Here is a 26,298-nt window from a genome sequence, read left to right on the forward strand (position 1 = left end):
GAAACACCTAAAAATATATTGGAAACTAACCAAGAAAATTGAACATTGCTGAAGGTATCCGGCAGGTATCCGGCAGGTATCCGGATGCATTTTTTCGAGATGTCTTTCTCCTAGTAAATAATGTTAGCCTGGGCATAGCAGATAGCTGTAGTAATATTCTGTGTTATTTTGGTTGTAAATATCCCCTTAAAGTTGAGATCTATGGGCATGTACTTTTGGTGAAAACATTTTTCAAGTTCATATATATTTCATTTCAGATGTTCAGCGTATTAAATGAAAAACATTCAGGCCTGGTATGATGGTATCCTTACATTTCATCTTCATATTCCCAGTTTGTTCTAGCCTAGTGGTTGAAGCGTTCGATTCACCACATCGCTACATTGCTTGGTGTCACCCATCATGATATTGTTGGAATTTTGCTCATAAAGTTGCATAACACCATACTCACTCTAACACAAAAATGAAAGTCATTGGCTATGTGCTCACTTGGGCCTTTATCCTGGTGAGATTAAAAGATTATTTTGGAACTGTATCAGTACTTGTTACATCTTGACAGACGAGTTTCATTGAAGTTTGAAACAGAATATCATTAACCCAAATGGGTGCATAAGACTAATGGCATCCACAGCAAAACACCTAATGAAGTACCGGTACATAAAAATATCAATGTAATTTTTCTACTGACATGGAACTAAAAACTTCGTTCAGTCAGCTGTATTAATTGTAGGAAAACATTCAGGGGATTAGTATGTTTGATATATGTTAACACCTATGTTATTAATGATCAATATCATATTTCTTAAATAAGCAAAAAAAAAAATTGTTAAGATAAAAAATCATATTTATTGATTTTATGACATTTCATTGGTTCAGTAACCAGAGGTGTTTGCAAGAACATTCCAAAACAGAAACAGATGCTTCGAGGCCATTTTCTAAATAAACAGATTAGTCAAATCTCAGAAGAATTTCAAGGTAGAAGAATATCTAAAGTCAATTATGTTTGTGCAGTAAACCACAAAAGTCATTCAGATTTGTTTAGTCAGCGTCAATGTACACCACATAAACATAGTCTCACTGCTGTGGTATTAATTCCTTTTGACTTGATTAATGTCGTAACAACCTTCAGAATCACACTGATGTGGCATTATTCATTCAGAATCATCACTTTCTGAGGTGATGCTGTTAGTTGTTCTGGGGAGGATTATTCATCATCTGGAGAGTCCTTTGTATGACTTGTCTGATCTGATGTCATTGTGAAATCCAGGTACCTGAAACAATTTATAACATCTTTAAAAGCTTGTTATTAAAAATATAAGAAACACACATATATTGACAAAGGGTAAAAAGTTGGTTTCTCAATGAGTAAAGTAATGACAATTTATCAAGCAACTGTTAACCAAACCATGTTAACCAATGTAAAAAAGCCATAGCAAACAGTGAATTTTACAGAAAATACAAAATTGGAATTGATCTTCTGAAAACAATTCCTGTAGTGCCGTAAGGCTCACCTGAATTTTTCTCAAATGTTTGCATTACATCAAAACATAAGGAAGGGTAAACAAGGCAATGAAAAATTGCATAAAATAGGTTCTTATACATAAAAACAGTACTACCGTATTACTACCGTAATAAGCGCCTCGCTCTAATAAGTGCCCACGGGAATATTTGCTGATATAAATGGCTAGTGAACAATACCAATAAGCACCCTTTCCAATTGATCAATGTATACAAGACAATTCTGGAAAATTATATTTGTCGTACATAAACATTTCAGGCTGCCAGCATAAACCACGAAATTTTGAGAGCGCCCTGGGCGCTTATTACGTCGAATACGGTATTCATAATTATCAAAACTTTCAATCACACAAGTCATGTAAGTGATCTCAAAATACTATATAATGAGTGAGCAAGTTAGTATAGTTTCACACAGCTTTTAGCAATATTCCAGCAATATATCTGCGGGGACACCAGAAATGGGCTTTTCACACAGTACCCATGTGGGGAACAGAACCCAGTGCTTCGGAGAATGCATTACCCACTAGGCTACCAAATACAAATATCATCTCAAATACAAAAGTAAGTAACATTAGGATTTCATACAACAGATATTTTCGCCAAATATCAAGTCACTATACAACTGATTGAATTACTGATTAGAGGAGCAAATACATTTCAATGTAGCAGCTGAATCAGGCTTAATTTGATCGTTCCTTGCTTTAGGTGCAATGGGAGCCACATTGAAAATAATTATCTCACTTATTATTGATATTCAATATCTACCATTAATTGAAAGGCCAAAAAAGACACTGATACAAAAAATCAAGTGAAGAGAACCACCTGAACAATCGACTAAAAACTATGTATATTACATTTAAAGGGGAAGTGTACACGCAAAAATTACTGTCTTTCTTTTTCTAAACAAAACGCAATTTTAGAATTAGTTGGTATCTGTGTTTGAAAATATACACTCATTTTTTTCACAGTGAAAGTAGGAAGCTCACAATAGTGTGAAAATGATATGCCGTTATGAGGCCTTCGTTTTTCGAGCTAAACAGGCCTGAGTTACCCCCCTTAGATTATGACGTAATTGGTGCCAATTCAACTGGGTCCCTGTCTATTCTGAACGCAAAAGATATCAAGTACAAGTTTTCGGTAAAAACAACATGGCCTACGACACACTCCGACGCAGTGGTGACTCAGCATAACACTATGCTGGCTGGTATCTGAGACGCTAGAATCACACACCTGTACCTACACCACGTGAAGCGGCTCTAACAAAGCATGATGACGTCATAATGTTTATCAATTGGCACCAATGACGTCATATTGCAAGGGGCATAAGCCATGGTGTTTTTGTTATGGAAATAGAACACTTGGTAAATGTGAAAAATATAAATCGTTTTAATGCAAAACATATGTTAATTAATTGTGATATTTTTATATTTTTGTCTATGACACTTCTAGGTTAACATTTTTATTGTGGAAAAAGTACAAGAAAATTAGGTTCATTTCCGTGTGAACTTGCCCTTTAAGGGACCTTAATTCGGCTGCTGGCAATAGTATGGGTGGATACAGAGGGGGGTGCAGGGGTGCGCACCCCCCTTTTTATTTCGAAAAAAATCTTTATTTCTGTATAAATTACCACCAAAGACAATAAATAGATCTTAATTGTGCAAAAATCTGTATCCACCCAATTTAAGTAGTTCTATTTGGTTTTGGAACTTTTCAAGGGTAATTGTAAATATATGTGTATTCCTATTTGAATACTCATTTGATTGTTATAAAGTAACACAGTATTGCATCTATCGTCTGATTCTAAATACAGTGGAACCCATCTTTGACTTGTGTGACATAATTGAATCATACCCCAAGTTCATTATGCATTGTTATGCATCTGCACAGAGTGGTCAAAGTCCTTGTCACACACATAGTTTGCTACAAGGCAGAATCCAATAAGTACAGTTGAGACATCAGGTTGTATCCAGACAAACTGTCTGATAATCTCAAGTATGGTCTTGGTAGCATCATGGGATGTAGCTAATCCTAAATAAACATTAAACAAGTGACATAATCTCTTCTACAGAACACATGATCAAAGCCTGCCCCACCTTTGATGTTTATCATCTCGTTACGCTCACAACAGCTCATTAGCAAGATGATCTCAATGTCAACTCATGGTGGATTAGGGATTGACAGGGCAGTTAGTGTCAGGTGGGTATTATCACTTGCAATTGTCTGTTAATTACTTAATTGAGTAGTGACGGCTTAGTTAGTTTCCAACCACACCGACTGCTATGCTACTTATCAAGTCAGTTTACTGGTAACATGTTTCTGTGGACCAAGGAAACGTATCATGCCAGATACTTAAAAAGTTCTACTCATCAGTTATAAACTAATGACAGTTTGGATATGCATTTCTCCCTACAAAGACATTTAACATTTGATATACATAAACTGTCTGTTGAAACTATGATGATGCTAATATACAAGTCGCACAAAACAACACTCATTCATATACTGGTACCTAGCCAAACATACATAATTTTTTTACGCGGATGCACATGCTTGGCCACATATACCTCTACTGGCATATCACACATACAAACAATCATTAGATGGATGTAATCGTTCAAAAATATTTTACATACAATAACAAGTGAACAGATTCTGTAATAGCATGGTTAATATTAGGAGATGTTTTAGCATTTCCATTTTTACAGAATGAAAGTCATATCCTTTCATGACTCAGTTCAGCTTGTAGTGATTAAAATTCACATAAAACTGATTCATGTCAAATGACCTATCCCGCATGTGTGGCACCTGTTATAAAAATACCATTCATTACTTATTTGTGTGTCCAAATTATGCTATTATTAGAAATAATAGGTATTATTATACAGCATGGATATGATATAAGAAAGCTTTATATGGAATTGTTGAAAATTATGTACAGGAAAACATTGAAATAAATCAATCAATACGTGCATTTATCTCAGAATCTGGTAGATTTAATAAATATGGACTTCTCCTTCATTATCTACTTATAATCAGATGATTACATTATTGCTCAACTGATAGTTTGCAATAGTATAGAATTAGTATTTTATTAATACTTATTTGTATTTAAGCATCATTTAGATAAGCCATCGGCTTGTTTGCAAATCTAGTTCACTGTGAAAAAAAATATGTTTAAAACACATGTAGTAGAACATATTGCAATAGTTAAGACCTGAAAAGAAGTTATGTGTAGGATCCTCAAAATGGTATCCACAAGAGCAGGTTGTAGAATCATGTTGGTGTTTGTTGTTTAACTCTGCACTCAGCCATATTCCAGCTATATGACAGCGGGCTGTAAGTAATCAAGTCTGGACCAGACTATCCAGTGATTGACATCATGAGCATCGATCCACACAATTGGGATACAATGACTTGGATCAAACAAGTCAGCGAGCCTGATCACCCGATCCATTAAGTAATCTCTCACAACTAGCATAGGTCAGAGACCATATGGTCTCTGCATAGGTTGATCATGTTGATGGGGACCAACTTCAACCTGGAATCCCCACGTGACTAAGTATGCGGCTGTTAGCTTTGTTTGATGTTTAACGCCACACTCAGCAATATCGCAGCTATGTGGCAGGAATCAAACCTGGGTCTTCAGCACGAAGAGTGAACGCTTCAACCACTAGGCTACCCCACCACCAAAAATTCCCCCATGATAAAGTTGTCATCATGGTTATTGTTCAACTAGTTCAAGTGAAAATGTTCATACCCTTAAAATGTCTTATCTTCCACTTCACGATGATCTCTGATGCAAAACTTAGCTGTCATTAAAGCTGTTCTTGATTCTTCACATATGTTGAGGCTATTAATCATTCTCACAGAGTAAAGGGAGTATATGAAATAAGACAGTGATTCACATAAGCATACAAATTATCCAGTTAAAGTAAACATATTTCTACATTATATACATAAGCAAATACTAACATATGATAGACAGGCTACTTGTCCTATAAAAATATAATTATACATTTACTTACATGTTGGCTATAAAAGTTAATGTGTCACATGTGACAGGCTTACATGTGGTTTATTACTTTAATACGTGATCATTGTAATATTCACATATTCCTTACCTAAATGTGTCACTTCAGCTGCCAGCAAGACCTCAGCTGCAGTCTCAATATTTGGCCAATTTTGACGAAATGACCGATCGTGTTCAGTGTATAAGCTGTGACTCGTCACTAATATAACTTGGCGCAAGTTGACGACGCGCATAGAGAGCCGGGAACCAGCTTATGTCGTGTTAAGCTGGTTCCCGGCTCCCTATGCGCGTCGTCAACTTGCGCCAAACAATATTGTGATATTAGAGACGGGGGCCCAGCTTAGTGTTAACCCGGAACAAGCCATTTTACCCATATTCCCCCACGGTCCAGGGCGCCATTTTAGAACATGGATGTAAACAAACCTCGTGTATCGATATACACTGTGATGCTTGATTACGATAAGCTTACCTCGTGTATCGATACATTGTTCTCATTCACCTCCGCCACGGAAATGCCGGCCGAAATTCCCCTGAGCCATTCTCAACGCGGAAGTCAACAGTATTTGGAAAGGCGATTGACAGCAAATGCGGATGCCAGGTACGTAGCAGGGCTTCGTGACCTTATGATTTCTGTGCAGAGATCTTATGGAACGGATTGATTTAGATATTTTCCTGCTCTACATACTTTACCGTAAACGCCAAGGGTCCTTTTTTTAGTATTATCGTCAACTGTTTGTTATGACGACAAGGGTTTTCCCCTTTGCATAAGGGGCGTAATGGATTTGTGGTCAAAACAAGATGATCCAAATTAGATCCGCTTTTTATAGATAATGAAGAAAAGTACAAAGATCTAGGAACGATTATTAACTCTAAACTTTCGTGGGATGCTAATACAGACTATAATTTACATTAATGGCCACCAAAGACTTTTTATTTTTTTTACGCTTAAGATATTTTAATAATTACACTGTTATGTCCTTGTTTTGTATAAGCTTCATAACTTAATAATTCAATATTTCATGGAATGACTGTGACCTTGGCGAGGATCTTTTTTTGCAACAAGTGATTCCCTATGTAAAGTGTATGTTGAATGACCATGATGACCCTGGCTTTGTTGTCAAATAATTGTTTGACAGTTGTTAAATATGGGGTTATCATGGTTATGTTTTATCTCTGAATGTTTGGGATGAAAATTTTTAATAAGGACAGTTCTAAGTTGGAATCTCAACTGGGGTCTTTTCATATGAATTCAATGTACAGCATGTACAGTTTGGACATTTCTTTAATGTGAATGCTACTTATGTTTGCAGAATGTCTGGATGAATGAATGAGTCAGTCATCTGCACAGCATCAATGGAAAAAGAGAAGCAATGAGGAACAAGAGAAGAGTAGCAGTGAGTGGTAAATATTTGAAATTATTCTGTTTGGTTCATCATGTTCATGTAGCTATTCTGCAAATATTTCTTCAGTTTGCTTGTTCTTTATCACAGAAACCGATGGTCGTGGGTTTGAATCGAGGGTAGCATCATACACTTGCTTGTGGGTTTCATCAAAGTGGTAAACATGTAAGACCTGCATCACTTCGGGCTTTCTTCCAACATCAAGCTTACATGCCGTGATATAACTGGAATACTGTTCAAAGAGGCGTTAAACCCAATTCACTCATTTTACATCACATCCAGCAATAGTTCGGCTAAATGACAAGGATTATAAATAATCAAATTTCAAATCTCAACTAGGCAAACCAGTGATTAATGTTATAAGCTCGATCCAGATGCACAGATGATGAATGTTACGGACAACATCCCACGTTATTGGGTACGATTACGAGCGATCAATGAGCCCACTTGCTACCTCATCTATTACTTTGGCTTGTATGGCAAGCATAGATTGCTAGGAACATTTTTAAGAGATGTCAGTTAATGATTGTTTCAACTCATCAGCATGGACCAATATATATCTCAAATGTTTGGTATATAACAAAACTCAAAGATGATAAATTAAGTGAATTTGCTGCCTTTTATCTGTAAGTACATGTTGCAACAATTCTTTTCTATTGCTACAATCTTTATACATAATTCTGCAGAAACTGAAGTCCAGCTTGAGATACCCGGATGACAGGTTGACAGTCTGGAAGGACCCTTCCAGATTTCTGAAGTGATTGGCAGACAGCGATGAGGAGAGTCCTGTTATTTCAATGGGGGCCTACCGAGAAGTTATATGCCAACTGACACTGGGACACACTCACAAAGGCTGGTCTGGCTAATGTGGGAAGACCAACCTATGCCAGGTCGGAGTGGGACCCTTCAAGGACGTTGAAGAAATTATTGTCTTTGGCCATGTGGTAATCTCTTGAAAGGAATGATGTTTGCGACTACTTGTCTATAAATGTGGACCCAAACACCAAATAGAATGTTCACAAGTCTACTAACACAATGCAACAGGGATAGAGCCCATCTGGCCTCCCCTCATCCTGGTTCCTGTTTTTCCATGGCAATATAGAAGGAAAAGGATGTTTGAGGGCAAGTAACTCTGAACTGTAACAAGCGAACAGTTATCCCGCTCTGTTATGAGTATTGAAGAATAGGAGGAAATTGCATACTGCATCAGGAACCATCATGTGAACACTGTTCAATGTGTGATATAGGCATATAAATAAAAGAAATTGATAATTTTGTTGTTGTTTATGTTTCATTAGCCAGCTGTGTAAATGGGGATTTTCCAATATTTTGCCTCAGTTTGATAGCCACAGTTATCGTATGAAACCATGCATTGCTTGGACATCTTTGAAATAACACATTGATCTGCTATGTCAAAGGTCAATGTCATAGCCAGACAAAAAAATTGTTAATGGCCAAACTCTTCTTTAGGGCAGGGATAGAAGTTGGCAAAAGGTCATACACTTACTTTTTATCCCCCCCGGCATATAATGCGGGGGGGATATTTTGATCAGCAAATCTGTCTGTCCCTGTCCATCCGTCTGTCCGTCCGTCCGTAATCATTTCCTTTTCCGGGGCAGGATTCCCAAACCATTCAGTGTATTTGATCGAAACTTGGCAAATCTATCAGGCACATACTGAAGTGGTGCCTTTTGATATTTTGGGATTTTTCTAATTTTTATTTTTTTAAATTTTTATGGAATACCTCCAGTGCAGTGGTCTTCCGGAAGATCTTACTCTTGACCGTATTAGACAACTGGGGATTGCCTAAAAGTCGGGCCAAGAAAAGTCGGGCCGGGCCGAGCCAGCGGGTAATCCTAAAAATGGATTGCAGAATAATAAAACGAAACGCGCATATCTAGGCAGATGTCTCTAATGTCCACAAACGTATAGTTTGCTCATTTAATTGAGTTTGAATAAAAATGCACCTTCAACAATGTAATAAACTGATGATTATGACTACATACCGTGAGTCTCGTAGAAAAGTCAGTGTCTTGACTGTGCTCGTTCGTTCATTCGGAGATTTAACGTGCGCTTTCCGCGTGTAATAAATTACACTTTAGCGTATCTCGCACACAGGGAAACACTTATACTATTGGGGGAAAAAAAGCATAATGAATATATAAAGAAGTGCGACCCCCAAAAATGTAAATTAGGTAAACCTAAAATGATATTCTAGGGGTGTGTGTTTTGGCTGGGAAGGAGGGGGTGATAAGAGAAGAATAATAATATGGAAAAGTTGGGCTTGGGGGTGGGGGGGTCAGGCGTGGGAAGGCACGGCGTCGGCTGGCGAGCAAGGTTGGTGGTGGAAGCTGGAGCTTACTGTTTCTCCCCAGCCAGGAGCCTCCTGTCTAGGTCAAGCTCCCCTGGAGGGAGAGCTTGGAACAGTGCGGTGGTGAGGCGGGCGGCGGCGTTGGTGATGAAGAGGGGGCTGACTTGAAGATCGCAGTCGACCAGGAAATCCGAGAGATCCTGGTAGCTGTGGATTTCATGTTCAAATCTCTCTTCTCCCCAGTACTGCACCAGCACCATGGGTGGGCGTGGGCGGTTGCTGGGGTATACCTTGCCGCTCTCATGCTGGTAGCAGGGGTTAGGGTGGACCTTGTGCTGCTCCAGGATGAGGCTGGCCTTCTGGGCAAGGTCGACACGGACGTCTTCCTCAACAACTGGTTCCGGAACCGGGTCGGTTTGGACTTGGCTGGTGTTGAGGGAGGGGCCTGGTGTTACGGCGGTCTGTGATTCCGTGGTCTTGCTTGTAGGTGGTGATGGGAGGGGGAGTCAGGGGGAGAAGATACTTTTCCTCTTTCTCTTCTTTCTTCCGTGTCCTGTCCCTACAGGCGTGCGAAAGGGCTCCTCCCCTCTGGATTCGAGGGGAGCGAGTTCCAATGCTGCTGTTGGGGGCGGATTGGGGGCGGAGGGGTGGTGGGTAGGCTCTCCTGGATCTCCATGGCGGCGACTGGTGGAGCCTTCTTCACTTTGGGCGGCCTGGCCTTCTGTACCGGGCGTGGTGCAGCAGGGATAGGGGGCGGGGTGGTTTTCTCCTTAGGCTTGGTCTTGGCCGGAGCTTTGACCAGAGGCCTTTTCCTTTGACCTAAGTCAAAGGAGATGGAGAGGGTGGAGGAGTTGGACTTGTAGGAAGTCCTGAGGGAGTAGTCCCCAACCCTGAAAGCCAGCAAGGGCTCCAGGATGGCAACTAGCTCCCTCGGTAGCGACAGAGCGATGTCTCTCATAGTTGAGCATGGGTAGCGAGCTTGGAAGGACACGTCTGCACGGGGCGAGTGTCCAAGCCAAGATGACTGTGTATTGACTGTGTGTATTCTTTGATTAGAATGCTTCTCACCGACCTTGGCGTGTAGGGGTGTGATGTCCTGGGCAGGAAACGACAGTGTTTTGACTACTCTTCTTTCATTAATTAACGTGTTGGGCATCCCTAATTAACCTTTACTAATTCGTGTTAAACCAACACAGGATGTTTTCTGGAAGTGGATATTCGCGAATGTCAAAGGACTGACACGACACGTGTTAATAACTGTCCAAGCACTTCTCAAGTTCCTAAGATTCTTTATATCTCAAGATTAGTATTATATCTAATTATATACCACTTTATTGTCTCATATTTCAGTAGTTAAAGAAAACAGAGCTCAAAGTGAAGCCTTTTTCACTCTACATTCTCAACATAGTCTCTATCAGAAGTGTTTGGCTTGTGTTGGGTCCGACTTGGCCCGGGCTGTCAAAATGCACTTTAAACACACAAATGTATCATCAAATGTGTTTAAATCTATAGACTAGCAGGGCGGTCGGGTAGCCTAGTGGTTAAAGCGTTAGCTCGTCACGCCGAAGACCCGGGTTCGATTCCCGACATGGGTACAATGTGTGAAGCCCATTTCTGGTGTCCCCCGCCGTGATATTGCTGGAATATTGCTAAAAGCGGCGTAAAACCATACTCACTCACTCACTCACTATAGACAAGCACTATATCCACCTATATACAACTTTATATTGTCTCAGTTCGCTGTATTTAAAGAAAACAAGGTGCTCAAAGTGAAGCCCTTTTCCCTCTACATTCTCAACATAGTCTCTACAAAAAGTGTTTGGCTTGTGTTGGGTCCGACTTGGCCCGGGCTGTCAAAATAAACTTTAAACACATAGAAGTATAATCAAATGTGTTTACATCTATAGATCAGTTTTATATCTACCTATATACCACTTTATAATGTATCAGTACATCGTCTTTAAAGAAAACAAGGTGCTCAAAGTGAAGCCCCTTTCCCTCTACATCCTAGACATAGTCTGTATCAGAAGTGTTTGGCTTGTGTTAGGTCCGAGTTGGTCCGGGCTGTCAAAATCTTCTATAAACACAACAATCTATCTTCAAATGTGTTTACATCTATAGATTAATATTAAATCTACCTATAAACCACTTTATAATGTCACGGTACATCGTCTTTAAAGAAAACAAGGGGCTCAAAGTGAAGCCCTTTTCCCTCTACATTCTCAACATAGTCTCTATCAGAAGTGTTTGGCTTGTGTTGGGTCCGACTTGGCCCGGGCTGTCAAAATCTACTTTAAACGCACAGATGTATCTTCAAATGTTTTTACATCTATAGACTAGTATTAAATCTATCTATATACCACTTTATAATGACACGGTACATCGTATTTAAAGAAAACAAGGGTCTCAAAGTGAAGCATTTTTACTGTATTTTCTTAGGAATCCCTGTTAGAAGTGTTCGGTCCGACTTGGCCCGGGCTGTCAAAATCAACTTAAACCTCACAGATGTATCATCAAATGGATTCACATCTATAGATTACTATTATATCTACCTAAATACCACTTTATAGTGTCTCAGATCGCTGTCCTTAAAGAAAACAAGGTGCTCAAAGTGAAGCCCTTTTCCCTCTACATTCTCAACATAGTCTCTATCAGAAGTGTTTGGCTTGTGTTGGGTCCGACTTGGCCCGGACGGTCAAAATCTACTTTAAACACACATATGTATCTTCAAATGTTTTTACATCAATAGACTAGTGTTATATCTACCTATACACCACTTTATAATGTCACAGTATATCGCATTCAAAGACAACTGGACTGTTAAAGTCAAGCACTTTTACTGTATTTTATTAAGAAAATCCCTGTTAAAAGTGTTCGGTCCGACTTGGCCCAGGCTGTCAAAATCAACTTAAACCTTACAGATATATCATCAAATGGATTCACATCTATAGATTAGTATTATATCCACCTAAATACAACTTTATAGAGTCTCAGATGGCTGTACTTAAAGAAAACAAGGTGCTCAAAGTGAAGCCCTTTTCCCTCTACATTCTCAACATAGTCTCTATCAGAAGTGTTTGGCTTGTGTTGGGTCCTACTTGGTCCGGGCTGTCAAAATCTACTTTAAACACATAGATGTATCATAAAATGTGTTTACATCTATAGATTAGTAATTTATCTACCTATATACCACTTAATAATGTTTCAGTACATCGTATGTAAAGAAAACTGGTCCGTTAAAGTCAAACACTTTTCTGTATTTTCTTAAGAAAATCTCTGTCAGAAGTGTTGGGTCCGACTTGGCCCGGGCTGTCAAAATCAACTTAAACCTCACAGATGTATATTCAAATGTATTCACATCTATAAACGAGTATAATATTAACCTATATACCACTTTTAAGTGTCTCGGTTCGCTGTATTTGAAGAAAACAAGGTGCTCAAAGTGAAGCCCTTTTCCCTCTACATTCTCAACATAGTCTCTATCAGAAGTGTTTGGCTTGTGTTGGGTCCGACTTGGCCCGGACGGTCAAAATCTACTTTAAACACACATATGTATCTTCAAATGTTTTTACATCAATAGATTAGTGTTATATCTACCTATACACCACTTTATAATGTCACAGTATATCGCATTCAAAGACAACTGGACTGTTAAAGTCAAGCACTTTTACTGTATTTTATTAAGAAAATCCCTGTTAAAAGTGTTCGGTCCGACTTGGCCCAGGCTGTCAAAATCAACTTAAACCTTACAGATATATCATCAAATGGATTCACATCTATAGATTAGTATTATATCCACCTAAATACAACTTTATAGAGTCTCAGATGGCTGTACTTAAAGAAAACAAGGTGCTCAAAGTGAAGCCCTTTTCCCTCTACATTCTCAACATAGTCTCTATCAGAAGTGTTTGGCTTGTGTTGGGTCCTACTTGGTCCGGGCTGTCAAAATCTACTTTAAACACATAGATGTATCATAAAATGTGTTTACATCTATAGATTAGTAATTTATCTACCTATATACCACTTAATAATGTTTCAGTACATCGTATGTAAAGAAAACTGGTCCGTTAAAGTCAAACACTTTTCTGTATTTTCTTAAGAAAATCTCTGTCAGAAGTGTTGGGTCCGACTTGGCCCGGGCTGTCAAAATCAACTTAAACCTCACAGATGTATATTCAAATGTATTCACATCTATAAACGAGTATAATATTAACCTATATACCACTTTTAAGTGTCTCGGTTCGCTGTATTTGAAGAAAACAAGGTGCTCAAAGTGAAGCCCTTTTCCCTCTACATTCTCAACATAGTCTCTATCAAAAGTGTTTGGCTTGTGTTGGGTCCGACTTGGCCCGGGCTGTCTAAATCTACTTTAAACACATAGAAGTATAATCAAATGTGTTTACATCTATAGAACAGTTTTATATCTACCTATATACCACTTTATAATGTATCAGTACATCGTCTTTAAAGAAAACAAGGTGCTCAAAGTGAAGCCCTTTTCCCTCTACATCCTAGACATAGTCTCTATCAGAAGTGTTTGGCTTGTGTTGGGTCCGACTTGGCCCGGGCTGTCAAAATCTACTTTAAACACATAGAAGTATAATCAAATGTGTTTACATCTATAGAACAGTTTTATATCTACCTATATACCACTTTATAATGTATCAGTACATCGTCTTTAAAGAAAACAAGGTGCTCAAAGTGAAGCCCTTTTCCCTCTACATCCTAGACATAGTCTCTATCAAAAGTGTTTGGCTTGTGTTGGGTCCGACTTGGCCCGGGCTGTCAAAATCTACTTTAAACACATAGAAGTATAATCAAATGTGTTTACATCTATAGAACAGTTTTATATCTACCTATATACCACTTTATAATGTATCAGTACATCGTCTTTAAAGAAAACAAGGTGCTCAAAGTGAAGCCCTTTTCCCTCTACATCCTAGACATAGTCTCTATCAAAAGTGTTTGGCTTGTGTTGGGTCCGACTTGGCCCGGGCTGTCAAAATCAAGTTTAAACTCACGGATGTATCATCAAATGTGTTTATATCTATACCTTGTTTTCTTTAACTACGATGTACTCTGATGGGAACATAAACATCATAATGATAATGATGATGATAGTTGTTTATGATGAGGATGATCACCATATTTTAACGTCTGTGTTTTGATTAACAAGGAGGCCTTTCATGATTGAATTTAATCGTGCACTATTGCACATATTTATTTATCTGAAGATCCTCTTGTGAAGCATGTCAAGACTGACAACAAGTCATTTAATGGATTTTCCTAAACGACCCATTGGTGCAGTACTGAATATCAATGTTAATGTTTATTTTGTTGATGGTGCTGGACGGTACAGAAATGAGTGTCAATCAAGCGAAGTGCCATATCAAATCGACCTAGAACCAGTCACTTGCTACTCGAAAACGTCAATGTGTGATTTTGTGTCAAAGTTGATGTCCAGCTTGACACAAACACAGTATCTTTGGCATGGTTCGATCCTCTTGTTACCGTAATGTGTGGTTTTGACTCCGAGACCATCAATGGTACAACCCAGAATATGCAGAGGGCGTCGTGGGAAATGATAATTACATATAAAATTCTTTGGAATACGCCCACATACAGAGTAAGACGTATCCAAGCGAACAAACCTGATATGGTCCTTTTTGATAAACCCAATGAAAGCATTGTATGACCGATTTATCTGTTTCTTTTGAAACAAATGAGATTCAGGAGAAATAAGGCAAAGACAGTATGAGGACCGTACTAACGAAATGTCAAGCTAGCTTCCCAAGTTGTTATACTCGCCATTCATGACAAGAAAAATCCCGTTTCCTGACGCTTAAAATAGTGTTTATATTAATTAAAATGCACACATTTCCAAATATTCGAAATATTCCAGTGTCCATACCGTCCACTATCCTTGAAGGATAATGATGACGACAACAACGATGTGCTGGATTGACTTTCAGAAAGCATATGATTCTGTCTGTTTGGGAATGTTTGGACATGTTGTAGAAATTTTCGTCAGTGTCCACATCGTCCACTATCCTGGAAGGTGTATCTTGCCACATATGTTAGCGGGTAGAGACACAAAACCAAATAAAGACATGACACATGTGTATGCATACAATTTGGAATAATATGGACAGTTTACAATCCTAGACACATTCCACATTAAGCCATGTTAGATCATGTTTACACTGCTGTTTTATGTATGAGAACACAAGAAAGTACGGATTTGTCAGTCATTCAAATCTCGGGTTCAGCAAAAGTTTTCGTATCTATTTTTAGTAAAAATCGTTAGGAGTTTTGCGATCAGGGTGTTAGTTGTCAATTTTAGGTGCTTAAAATGCACTTTAATGAATCCTTGGAGTCTGTAACCTTGAGAAACGTTGTAATGTTATTAATACAAAAATCAGTAAAAGATAAAGCATATATTTTGTGACCGGAACTAGCATGTTCGAGGTAAAGCTTACGTTTTGTGTACCATCAAAAGCATGCCAGTGATGACATTTCTTCAAAACATGACAAAATCCCTATCATCCACAACATGAGAGATATTGACCACGAATGTGTGTACCGAACTCTCGAACCTATTCTCCGATCACGACCACCTCAACATAAAAATACATGTAGATTTGGACCTGTGAAGATCAGGGTTAGAACAGATCTTCAGCAACCAATGCTTGTATTAAAAGGTCACTATGGTTGTCGTTAGATGCGACTAACGGGATCGGGTTGGTTGTCAGGCTCGCTGACTTGGTTGATTGGATGCATATCATCTTATCCCAATTGTTTGGATTGATGCTCGTGATGACAATCACTGGATTGTCAGGTCCAGACTTGATTATTTGCATGACCTCCGTCATATAGCTGGCATATTGCTGAGTGTGGCGTTAATAAAAACAAACAAACAAACAAACAAAACATATAAATTTAACCGCTTATTTCAAATTCGAGATAAAAATACATAGCGCCAATTCGAACTCCCAATCTGACTTTACAATAGAACTGTGTACCATGATATCGAAGTTTGAATTTGCCACCGTGACGGCTTTAAGAAATCTTAATTAGAATTTTACTTAACTGTAAACAATTCTCCTCGATACAGGTTGAGGAATCCGTAATGAAGTCAAAGAAAGTGATCATTTGCAACATTGTCAAACTTAGTTTCATCCACAGAAACCACGGACCTTTTTCGCAAAACTAAAATTCAACTCAATCCTTCACTTGTTTTTCTGTCACAATGTTTATTGATTATTACCTGCGAAATACATTTCAATTAGTCATCGAGATACATGTCAATTAGCCACACCTTACACCTGTTGTATTCTGAATTGATCGTCTATGCATCTATAATACACAGTCTGTTACTCAGTTTTATTTCGCTTATCGACTTTCTACATAGGTGAACAGGGACATTTATTTTACATGTAAACAACATGTTATTCAGGAAAATATAATTACATGATAGGGGTTTGTGAACACACAAATAATTATTTATTCAAACACCTCTTCCTTTAAAAAACATATATATTAACACACACAAATGGTTTTTACAAACAATAGTTGATTTTATGCTTCCAAACAAACCACACGCAAGCTATTGTTGAATTTTAAAATAAAGCCAAGGTAAATGTATCCACAATCATATTTAATCACAAATATCGTTCTGTTCTATATAAATGTAACAAGTGAACTAACCATTTCAGTGGATCTCAACATGGACAAAACTGTTGGAGATGTTCAATGAGTGAATGTTTATTTAATGAAGTAAAAACGTAGATTCATTCTTTTGGTAAATACATGTAGCTGTACATCTTATAGATGTTCCAAGACAAAATGATATAATATCTACCTGTATACCACTTTATAGTGTCTCAGATCGCGGTATGTAAAGAAAACTTGGTGCTCAAAGTGAAGCCCTTTTCCCTCTACATTGATGATACATCTGTGTGTTTAAAAGTGATTTTGACAGCCCGGGCCCAGTCGGACCTTCCACAAGCCAAACACTTTTGATAGAGACTATGTTGAGAATCTAGAGGGGAAAGGGCTTCACTTTGAGCACCTTGTTCTCTTTAAATACGATGTACTGTGACATTATAAAGTGTTTTATAGGTAGATACAATACTAAGCTACAGATATTAACACATTTGATGATATATCTGTGTGTATAATTGATTTTGACAGCCCGGGACAAGTCGGACCGAGCACCACTTCTGATAGAGACTATGTTGAGAATGTAGAGGGAAAAGGGCTTCACTTTGAGCACCTTGTTTTCTTTAAAAACCGCGATCTGAGACACTATAAAGAGATATTTAGGTAGATATAATACTAATCTATAGTCGTGAATCCATTTCATGTTACATCTGTGAGGTTTAAGTTGATTTTGACAGCCCGGGCCAAGTCGGAGCGAACTGTGTGACTGTTGAGAGTATGGGGAGAAGAGGTCTACTTTAACCAACGTGTCTGCTTTATACACGATGAACAGTGACATTATTAAGTGGTATTTACATAGATATAGTACTATCCTATAAATATAAACACTATGCCGACAGATGGAAATTTGTATCGCGAGAGCTAGAAGTATTTGATACGTTTCAAATCTTATTTCGTTTAACGATTGCTCTTTTACATGTTACCTAGATCAGCGACGCTTACACACAGCTCCACTTTCTGGATTTCAAGCTATTTACTCCGAAATACCTAATTATGTTTCACGTTTTTGGTTGGTGATTGTGCATTAATGTCATGTGTGTATGTTGCATCAATAATATGTAGGTATGATCGCCGATAATGAAGTAATTAGCCAATAACACTTTGGCCCGTCTTGGCCCGGCCCGGCCCGAATTTTAGGCAATGCCCTCGTCCACTGACGAGTGCACGCCTGACCTGTGACCTCGTTGCAACCCTCGTGATGTGTTTGCCGAAGGGAGAGGTGTAGGAAATGTGTGCTCCAGCCCAGCGCAGAGCTCGCGACACACTGCATACTGATGTATACAGTATATTGCAGTTGATATACAGTATATTGCAGTTGATATACTGTATACTGCATGTTATATATATTTGCGGAAATGTTACAACTTTCAAGATTCAAGATTCAATTTGCATATATTTCATATACAACAGACCGCCGTCATATATCACTGGAATACTGCTGAGAGCGGCGTTAAAACAAATTGTTTTCATAATGGAGCGCTGCAGTCATTTAAAATAGAACCGTATACATATGTACATGTAGTACCAACTCACTCTATTTGTTTCGAATATTCAGCAGAAAATATATTATTAACCAGGTCTTTGGGAAAAGATATCAGATTTTTATAAGCAGCCACATAGGGATGATAAAGGACCCCTCGCTGATTAGGTTCTTGTTTACTTAAGAGCAGAGTTGGCCATGTTAGATGATATAACCAAAATCCGGGAGCTCCGGCGGGGGGCAAGCTGGTCTTGTTAGTGTATGGTATGAGCTGTGACGTTGACCCAAGAGAATAATGTAAAACATGAGACCAACTCAAGTCTATAATGATTGGGAAAGTCTAGATTTCCACAGCTCTAGCCTGAAATTAAGAATTGTTCTATGCTCCATTTTAATTGTATTATTTTCATTTTGTAGACATGGATGGACCAACCAGGAAAGAAATTGATGGAATATTAATATCACATGTTACCACTGATCCAGTTAAATTCATCACACAATAATAAATTAGTATTTGACATTACGGCATTTGATTATTAGGGCATGATCATGTACATGTTCACTGTAGTAATGTACACACCAGTCAACTTGATTATAATTTTTATCGAAGTGTAGCGCGGCATCAACGATTACTTTATGATATCCTCACTTGTCATCGATGTATTGACATCGAACAATGGACGGCAATTCGAAATTCTTATGGATAGCTTCAATAGGGACAGCGCCGGTGTCAGTACAATTTTCCTAGTTAAAATAAGTATCTACAAAATATAATCTGAAGCAGACAAGAACAATATTTTTTTTTTAATGCTTACTTTCATGGATAGAATTAAGGCAATCTAGGCTTGCCAAATCGTTCTAGGACTTGAGCTGGATTCCTTTTAAATTTATTCTGTATGGTCTGGGAGACGAACGGGCGTCAGTATCGCATGGAGAACTTGGACAGCCTTAATCAGTGTAATCGGATATGTTGTTGAGTTTCGATTTTGGGCTGTTTGCTGAATATATAGAATTGCGAGTTATGTATACTCTGTATTCTTTCGTCATGGTAGCATATATATTTTCTATGTTGCTTTTTGAATTATCCACAAATAATGAGAACTACAATGTAAACCTCTCTCTGGAGATATGCAATAATACTACTGAAGGGCATATCTGAAAAAATTCTCGACAAATATTTCTTTCTTAAATACTACCCGTTACAGGCATTCTGATCATTATATCATACTTTGTACAGTTTAAAAGTCAAATAATGGCAAATTGTGTATCTTTCTACATTTTGAATTAATTATATTTTCTGAAATAAAACCTTAGCATCAGATAGTGATATACACGAATATGATCTATACTATTATAAATGAATTATCAATTTCGTATTATGAATTAGATAAACAGAAATATGATAGTAAAACAAATTATTTTAATCTATTCTTGTAAGTAGGTAACGAGAGATCTAGGCAACGCACTAACGTAGCCATTTATGAAAAATGAAATATTAAAGGTTTAGGGGTTTGAACATGCACATTGAATGACAGGGAAGAAAGCAACGCAATAATTAAATTATGAATCAAATTTTGTTATAAATATAACAGAATATTTAGAAAATATAAGTTTAATTTCTCATTGTTGGAAGGTGTTTAATAATTATATAGATTTTGTTTGATTGTTTGTTGTTTAACGCCGCACTCAGCAATATACCAGCTATATGACGGTGGTTCGTAAATAATCCAGTCTGGACCAAACAATTTAGTCATTATCATCAAGAGCACCGATCTACGCATTTGGGATACGATGACATGCATCAACCAAGTCAGCGAGCCAAGTCGCCTTCGTACAAGCATGGGTTGTTGAATGCCTATTCTAACCCGGATCTTCACGGGTATTTTTTTAAATAATAAGGTACAATGGAATTCTGTGTATGTCCATAATAAGTGTGTATAAGTAAATGGTATATGCATTAATTTAAATGCAAATGATTCAATGATGAGTTCTTTCACAAGTCCATATTTCAAGGCATGTATTTGATATTCATAATAACTCCACAAAAGCTACACAATGGCAACAAAACGGTACCAGCATCACAGATACCAATAATACATGAGATACATATAATTACTTTAAAGTTAAAACATGTATCTAAATAGCAAATTAGAAGGATACACTTCCGACATTTTTCGTATTTTGTTTTCGTTTGGAGGGAGAAGTTGTGATTGGTATCTGATGGGTGCAAACAGGTGTTCCCTTCCGCCCAGGCCTTGCGGCAATGCTATAGCCCAAAATGAAACAAGCCTTGTTCAACAGGTTCAGACTCAAATTTCTATCCCACTTGGGCTCCTTTTAAATTTAAATATAATTTCTCGTGTCGATATGTGTCAGAAGAAATGAAATATTACAGTACCGGTGAATAGGTTATATGCGCATGTCAGCGTCGATCCTATATTATCCTTTTATGCAAAATACATATATACTGATGAATTAAGGTAGTAATACTACGCAAATATATGTCAAGATGCATACATCAGTATCATCTCGTGATCTTAATTCGTGCTTTGAGCCCTTTTTCTACCGGAGATTCTGGGGTGTTATACATCACACCAGAAAGCCAGGTCCAAATTCAAGTCATAATTTCATGGTCCGTCTTGTATGTTGGAAACCAATTTCGCAATATGGCTAAATATTGCTGAACGTGGTATTAACCCGATTACTCACATAATTATTCCATTTTCTACAGTCATCTACGAACACTATCTTTAAGGAGGTATATCTGTATCATCCAAATGTCCATACATATATGTCCACATTTATATGTATAAAGCAAGTCGTCCTGCACTCTTCCTTAAAAGATAAATGTTAAGCATTCCTCTGTATGAATTTATATAATGTAATATCGTTTTAGTGTAATGCTGATGCAGTAAACGTACCACAGACCTAATGCTAGAATAACATCTAATTTCTGAAATGAACATATTTTACAGAAAAAAACAGTTGTCTAAACAATACTTATAAAATATAAGAACAAGGAGCCAAGAGCCAAATATTGGGCTGTGTTGGACATATTTGTTTCGGGGTCTTATGACAGACAAACCTGATGCCTTTAAGTATAAAGATAAGTAAGTATAGATGTTGTACATATTCAAATATGTTCGTGATTAACCCAACCTTGAAAAATATTGAAAGATGAGTGGTAACTATTTATGCCATTATTTCAAATTAGAATGAGAGCACATCAGGAAAGCATGGTACTTTAATATACGTATCTTGTTAACCCAATATTCTTTTTTAAGTAAGAGCAGCATGTATATCGAGAGTATAGGTTTGGTGCGTGACTTATCACACAGTACTTTCAGAAAGTGTGCATATTCTGTTTATCGGTAATAAATAACATAAGACGATTCATACGGGTAAATACGATTTACTTCAGAACTAGTATAGATTATTTAAGGTTAGGGGGAAATGTATGTAATTAACAGAACTTTAGCCGGGTTTGAAGGATTTGGGTCCTGGCTTGGGCTTTGTGTTGGACGTGTAGACGGCATTTCCAGGTTTGACATATCAATGACAAAAATGATGTCAGATGCAATTTTCTGCCTTTTCGGGTGAACAATTGGCTTGCCTTTGGATGTGTTTGTGGCGGGTGCCAGTAGTGGATCGGAATGAGCTCGCGTTTTTGCGAGCATCCAATGTCATCATTTATTATGATGAATCATGAAACATGCTCCTGATGTTGTCGCAATGGTGCAGTTGGCGCTACTTTTGGCAAGGGTTTCTCATGATAATGGAAATGCTTATGTCGCTTTTGTTGACCGATAAACATGAAAAGATATAATGTTAGTGTATATGGTCATGTAATTAAAAAACAAACGACGAGTGGGAGTTGTTTATTGTACGATAAACAACGACCGAGACTCGTTTATTTCTATATGAGATATCAACATTACGTACAGCCTCTTTTAGGGTGTTAAATTAGGAAAAAATACACGCTTTACAATATTTACCCGTACTTAAATAATGATGATTCCTTGAATAGAATCCGACAGCGGCCATGCTAGATAAATCCATTTTAGGATTTGAGTTTGGTCCCGCATATTCTCACAATTTTCTCGTCAATCATCTGTACCTTTTCTCCCAATACCGATTGTCATATCACTCTCATTTTCGGATTCTCCAGCAACATTTATTGGGAACAACTCACTAGACACATACCTCTCAAAAATAAGGTCAAATTTACAAATTTTACTTTTCAAGTTGCGAGTGCATGTTCGAATCTCAATAAATGACGTCATGATAGAACAATGTTTTATCGTGAAATAAATATCGCTTCCTTCTTTGTTCTTTGTGATTTATCGCGTAGCTATCTTATATCATCAAATGCCAATTTCTAACTGCTTTATCATGACGTATCCGTGTCATGTAGCAATAACATACACAAATATCGTTGACTTCGACGTTGAATAGTGTCATGAAATCTGATTATCCTCTTGTGTGCAATATTTCTGGTTGATAAATCTAACATATTCTTACTTTAAGAATAGCGACTATACATTATTATATATCCCTTATCAGGTCTCTGTAACATTTGCAAAATGATACAAATATAAAAATACAACTGAACCTAAATGTAATGTTTTAATATCCTTATAAGTAAATGCAAGAACAATCGGCCGGAATACAATGTATAGTTCTTGTCCACTTCAATATGACTATATAGCATACAATAAGCTATCGGGTCCCGTTTAGATCGGTTTGGGTGGCAGCTTAGATAGCCATATAAAATAGTTTCATCTTGGAATCTCCCATATCACTGGGGATCCTCTTCAATTTAAATGGAGTTACTCGTTACGATTCCGAACCTTCACGTGACTGTGTTTATGAAACATTGTCAAATAGTGGTGACATTAAATCTAGGAAACAATACGCGAAATCGCGCATGCACAGAACGGAAAATTTGGTCAAGGCATTAAGTAATCCGCATGCGCAGAACGATTGATTTCAGTACTTTCGCTAAGCGCTTCGAGTGCAGCGTCAAACGCGGGCCTGTAATCTAACACGCGGGGACTGACCAATGAAATCTGAGAAGTAGAAACACCGGTAGACGCTGTTGCTTGATTGACAATGTCAGTAAAGAAAGGGAGGAGCTTAACGCTATCGTTCTCTCCCAGTAAATTCCGATGTCAAATAACGACGTTATTTGGACGGAAAAACGATGGTTTGAAAACGTCCAAATAACGTCGTTTTTCCGTCCAATGACCATATACGGAAAAAAACGACGTTTTCGTGTTTGCAGTGTTCGTAGGGATGAATCTTACAAACCCGCTTTCTGAAGACTCAGATCTTGTTTGCATATCCACTGGAGCAGTGGCTCCCCCTGAAGTTTCCGCCGATCTTTTTCCATCAAGGCCAAAGGGAGAGGAAGCTTATCATGCGTTCCAAGCAGAACGGCTACAGAAGGGTGAAGGTTTCTACACCACCGTGAAGCAGATGAATTTGAAATCATTTACGGACATTAACAAGAAAACAAGCAAGTGCACAAACACAGAAATAATCCTAAAAGCTGACAGAAGAGTGTTTGCAAACATGGTTCTCATTGCCCAGAACAGAAGGTTGGACATGCGTGATGTGCTAAGCCACCCTCTGGGTCCACTACCCTGGTCTCTTGCAAATGGTGATGGCACAATGAAAAGGACAAATAAATCTGCTCTGGCAAAACACTTGGAGACAAAAGTGTCGTTTGCAGATGGTACCCCCACCCAAAGTGCTGCTCTTCTTGATGCTATGGCCATCATTCAGAAAATCCACGGCGAAAATCACACATTTGATGAGCTGTCTGATCAAGTGTTTGCCCAGATGTTGCATGCTGGTCAGGGATGTAACAGAATTGATGTGGTGTTTGACGTGTTCAGGGAACAGTCAATAAAGTCAGCTGAGCGTCTGAATCGGGGTTCAACTGAAGGCATTATCTTCACGCAGATAAGAGAAGGACACAAACTGAAAAACTGGAGACGACTTCTTGCATGTACCGAGAGTAAGAACAACCTCACTAGATTTCTGGCACAGAGTTGGAAAGAGCTAAGGCGACGTGAACAGCTCGGTAACAAAACTATGTTTGTTACACACGGAAGTATGTGCATTCAGTTGACGAGTGAGGGATGGCAAAATGTAACACGCCTGGAGTCATGCCACGAAGAAGCTGATACTCGTTTACTGTTGCATGCTAAGCATGCCTCAGAAGAATATCAAGACCTGGTCCTTGTCACAGATGACACAGATGTGCTAGTTATCTGTCTTGCTCTCAGCACAAAGATCAACAGCAGAATCATTATCAGACGAGGTACAAAAGCTCGTTTGACGCTTGTGGACATAACAAAACTTGCTGAAGCTTTAGGAAGTGAAGCTTGCACAGCATCATTGGGGCTACATGCATGGACTGGATGTGACTCTCTGAGTGCATTGGCTGGTCACGGCAAGCTGAGGGCTCTAAAACTGCTTCTAAGAGATGAAACTTTCAGAAAGGCTTTTGGAGGTCTTGGTACTGAGTGGCATCTTTCTCCTGAAGTGTTTAAGATCATCCAATCCTTTACCTGTCAGCTATAGTGCAGCAACACAACGGTAAACAAGGTCAATGAGCTGCGTTACCAGACATTTCGAGGTAGAGGTGGGGATGTTGAATCTGGACAGCTCCCACCATGTAAAGATGCGCTTTTCCAGCATACCCTCCGTGCCAATTACCAGTCAGCGGTTTGGAGGAGGCGCCTTGAAAATTCTCCAGACGTAGCAGATCCCTCTGCAGGCCATGGTTGCGAAATAAACGAGACGGGAAATCTGGCAATCAAATGGATGACGGGCTTGCCAGCTCCAGAAGTGGTCCTCGGCTTGACGTCATGCAGATGTTCTCGTACTTGTCGACCACGTGAGTGCACATGTATATTAAATGGTCTTAAATGTCCCTCTGCCTGCAAGTTGTCACCCTGCTCCAACATGGATGACAATGATGAAGAGATACATCAAGATGCAGAAACTCAAGCGATGAAGATGACTGAATTTGACAGTTGGATGTGTATCACATAGCAGGTTTTGGGACGGAAAAAGACATCCTCATTGTTGAAATTATTTATAGACATTTTCTTGAAACTGTTACAAGTACTGGCCATATTCATGCTAAATTGTGTTACAATGTTAATGTCAACGGCATGAAACTCTAGCAAACAGTCTCCTGTTTAATATGGTGAGTTGATATTACTAGATGCTGATTTTTAAGAAGTAGAAGATTTGTGAAGAAGAAGGACTGTGGTGGCTTTAGAATTATGAACAAGTTATATTTGTCTGCAAATGCTATTTTTTATTTGAAAATATAACGTTAAGTTGGTACCGGACATTGATCTATGTTTCTTAGAGATCCATTTAATTGCAGAAGGGTCAGGTGGGAATGAAAGTGGAATTTTGTTTATATGTATACTTTTGATGTTATTATTAAACACATATAAATATAATATCACAATGTGTGCATTTTAACTTTAAACACTTTAGATTCTTGGAAATTTAGCTAGGAAATATAAAAACAAGTTTTGGATGCAATATGTATGACTTGCTTAATTTTAATGAGATTGTATCGTGTTTTAACTTCCAAATGGTATTTTATATATGAAAATACATTAGACAATTTTTATCTATCATAAGGTGTGAATTATTACTCAACAATGTTGCATTGGAAAGAAAAGATGTCAGTAAAATGTAAAAAAAGGGTAATTTCTTTATATAATTTCAACATTAACTCATCAATTATAACTCAATGATATACAAAAAGCATAACAGAATGTGTGCAATGTAGTGCTGAAACATTATC

General features: G+C 38.1%; 1 protein-coding gene across 4 annotated transcripts in view; it reads right to left on the reverse strand.

The window, feature by feature from the left end:
- LOC124129585 (ribosyldihydronicotinamide dehydrogenase [quinone]-like) overlaps window positions 1-26,298 on the reverse strand; it is a 45,670-nt gene that overhangs the window by 18,292 nt on the left and 1,080 nt on the right. The window contains exon 1 of one of the 4 annotated variants that reach the window (XM_048398186.1): window positions 16,347-16,557. The exons of 1 other annotated variant lie outside the window; for it this stretch is intronic. The gene's annotated coding sequence lies outside the window, so the exon portion shown is untranslated. Of the gene's footprint in view, window positions 1-5,636; window positions 5,787-16,346; window positions 16,558-26,298 lie in introns of those variants that run through there. 2 more of the 4 variants (XM_048398184.1, XM_048398187.1) reach the window with 2 other exon arrangements.

The sequence above is a fragment of the Haliotis rufescens genome, unplaced genomic scaffold (genome assembly GCF_023055435.1).
Source record: "Haliotis rufescens isolate VD_foot unplaced genomic scaffold, xgHalRufe1.0.p SCAF_18, whole genome shotgun sequence".
In the NCBI taxonomy this organism is placed as follows: domain Eukaryota; kingdom Metazoa; phylum Mollusca; class Gastropoda; order Lepetellida; family Haliotidae; genus Haliotis; species Haliotis rufescens.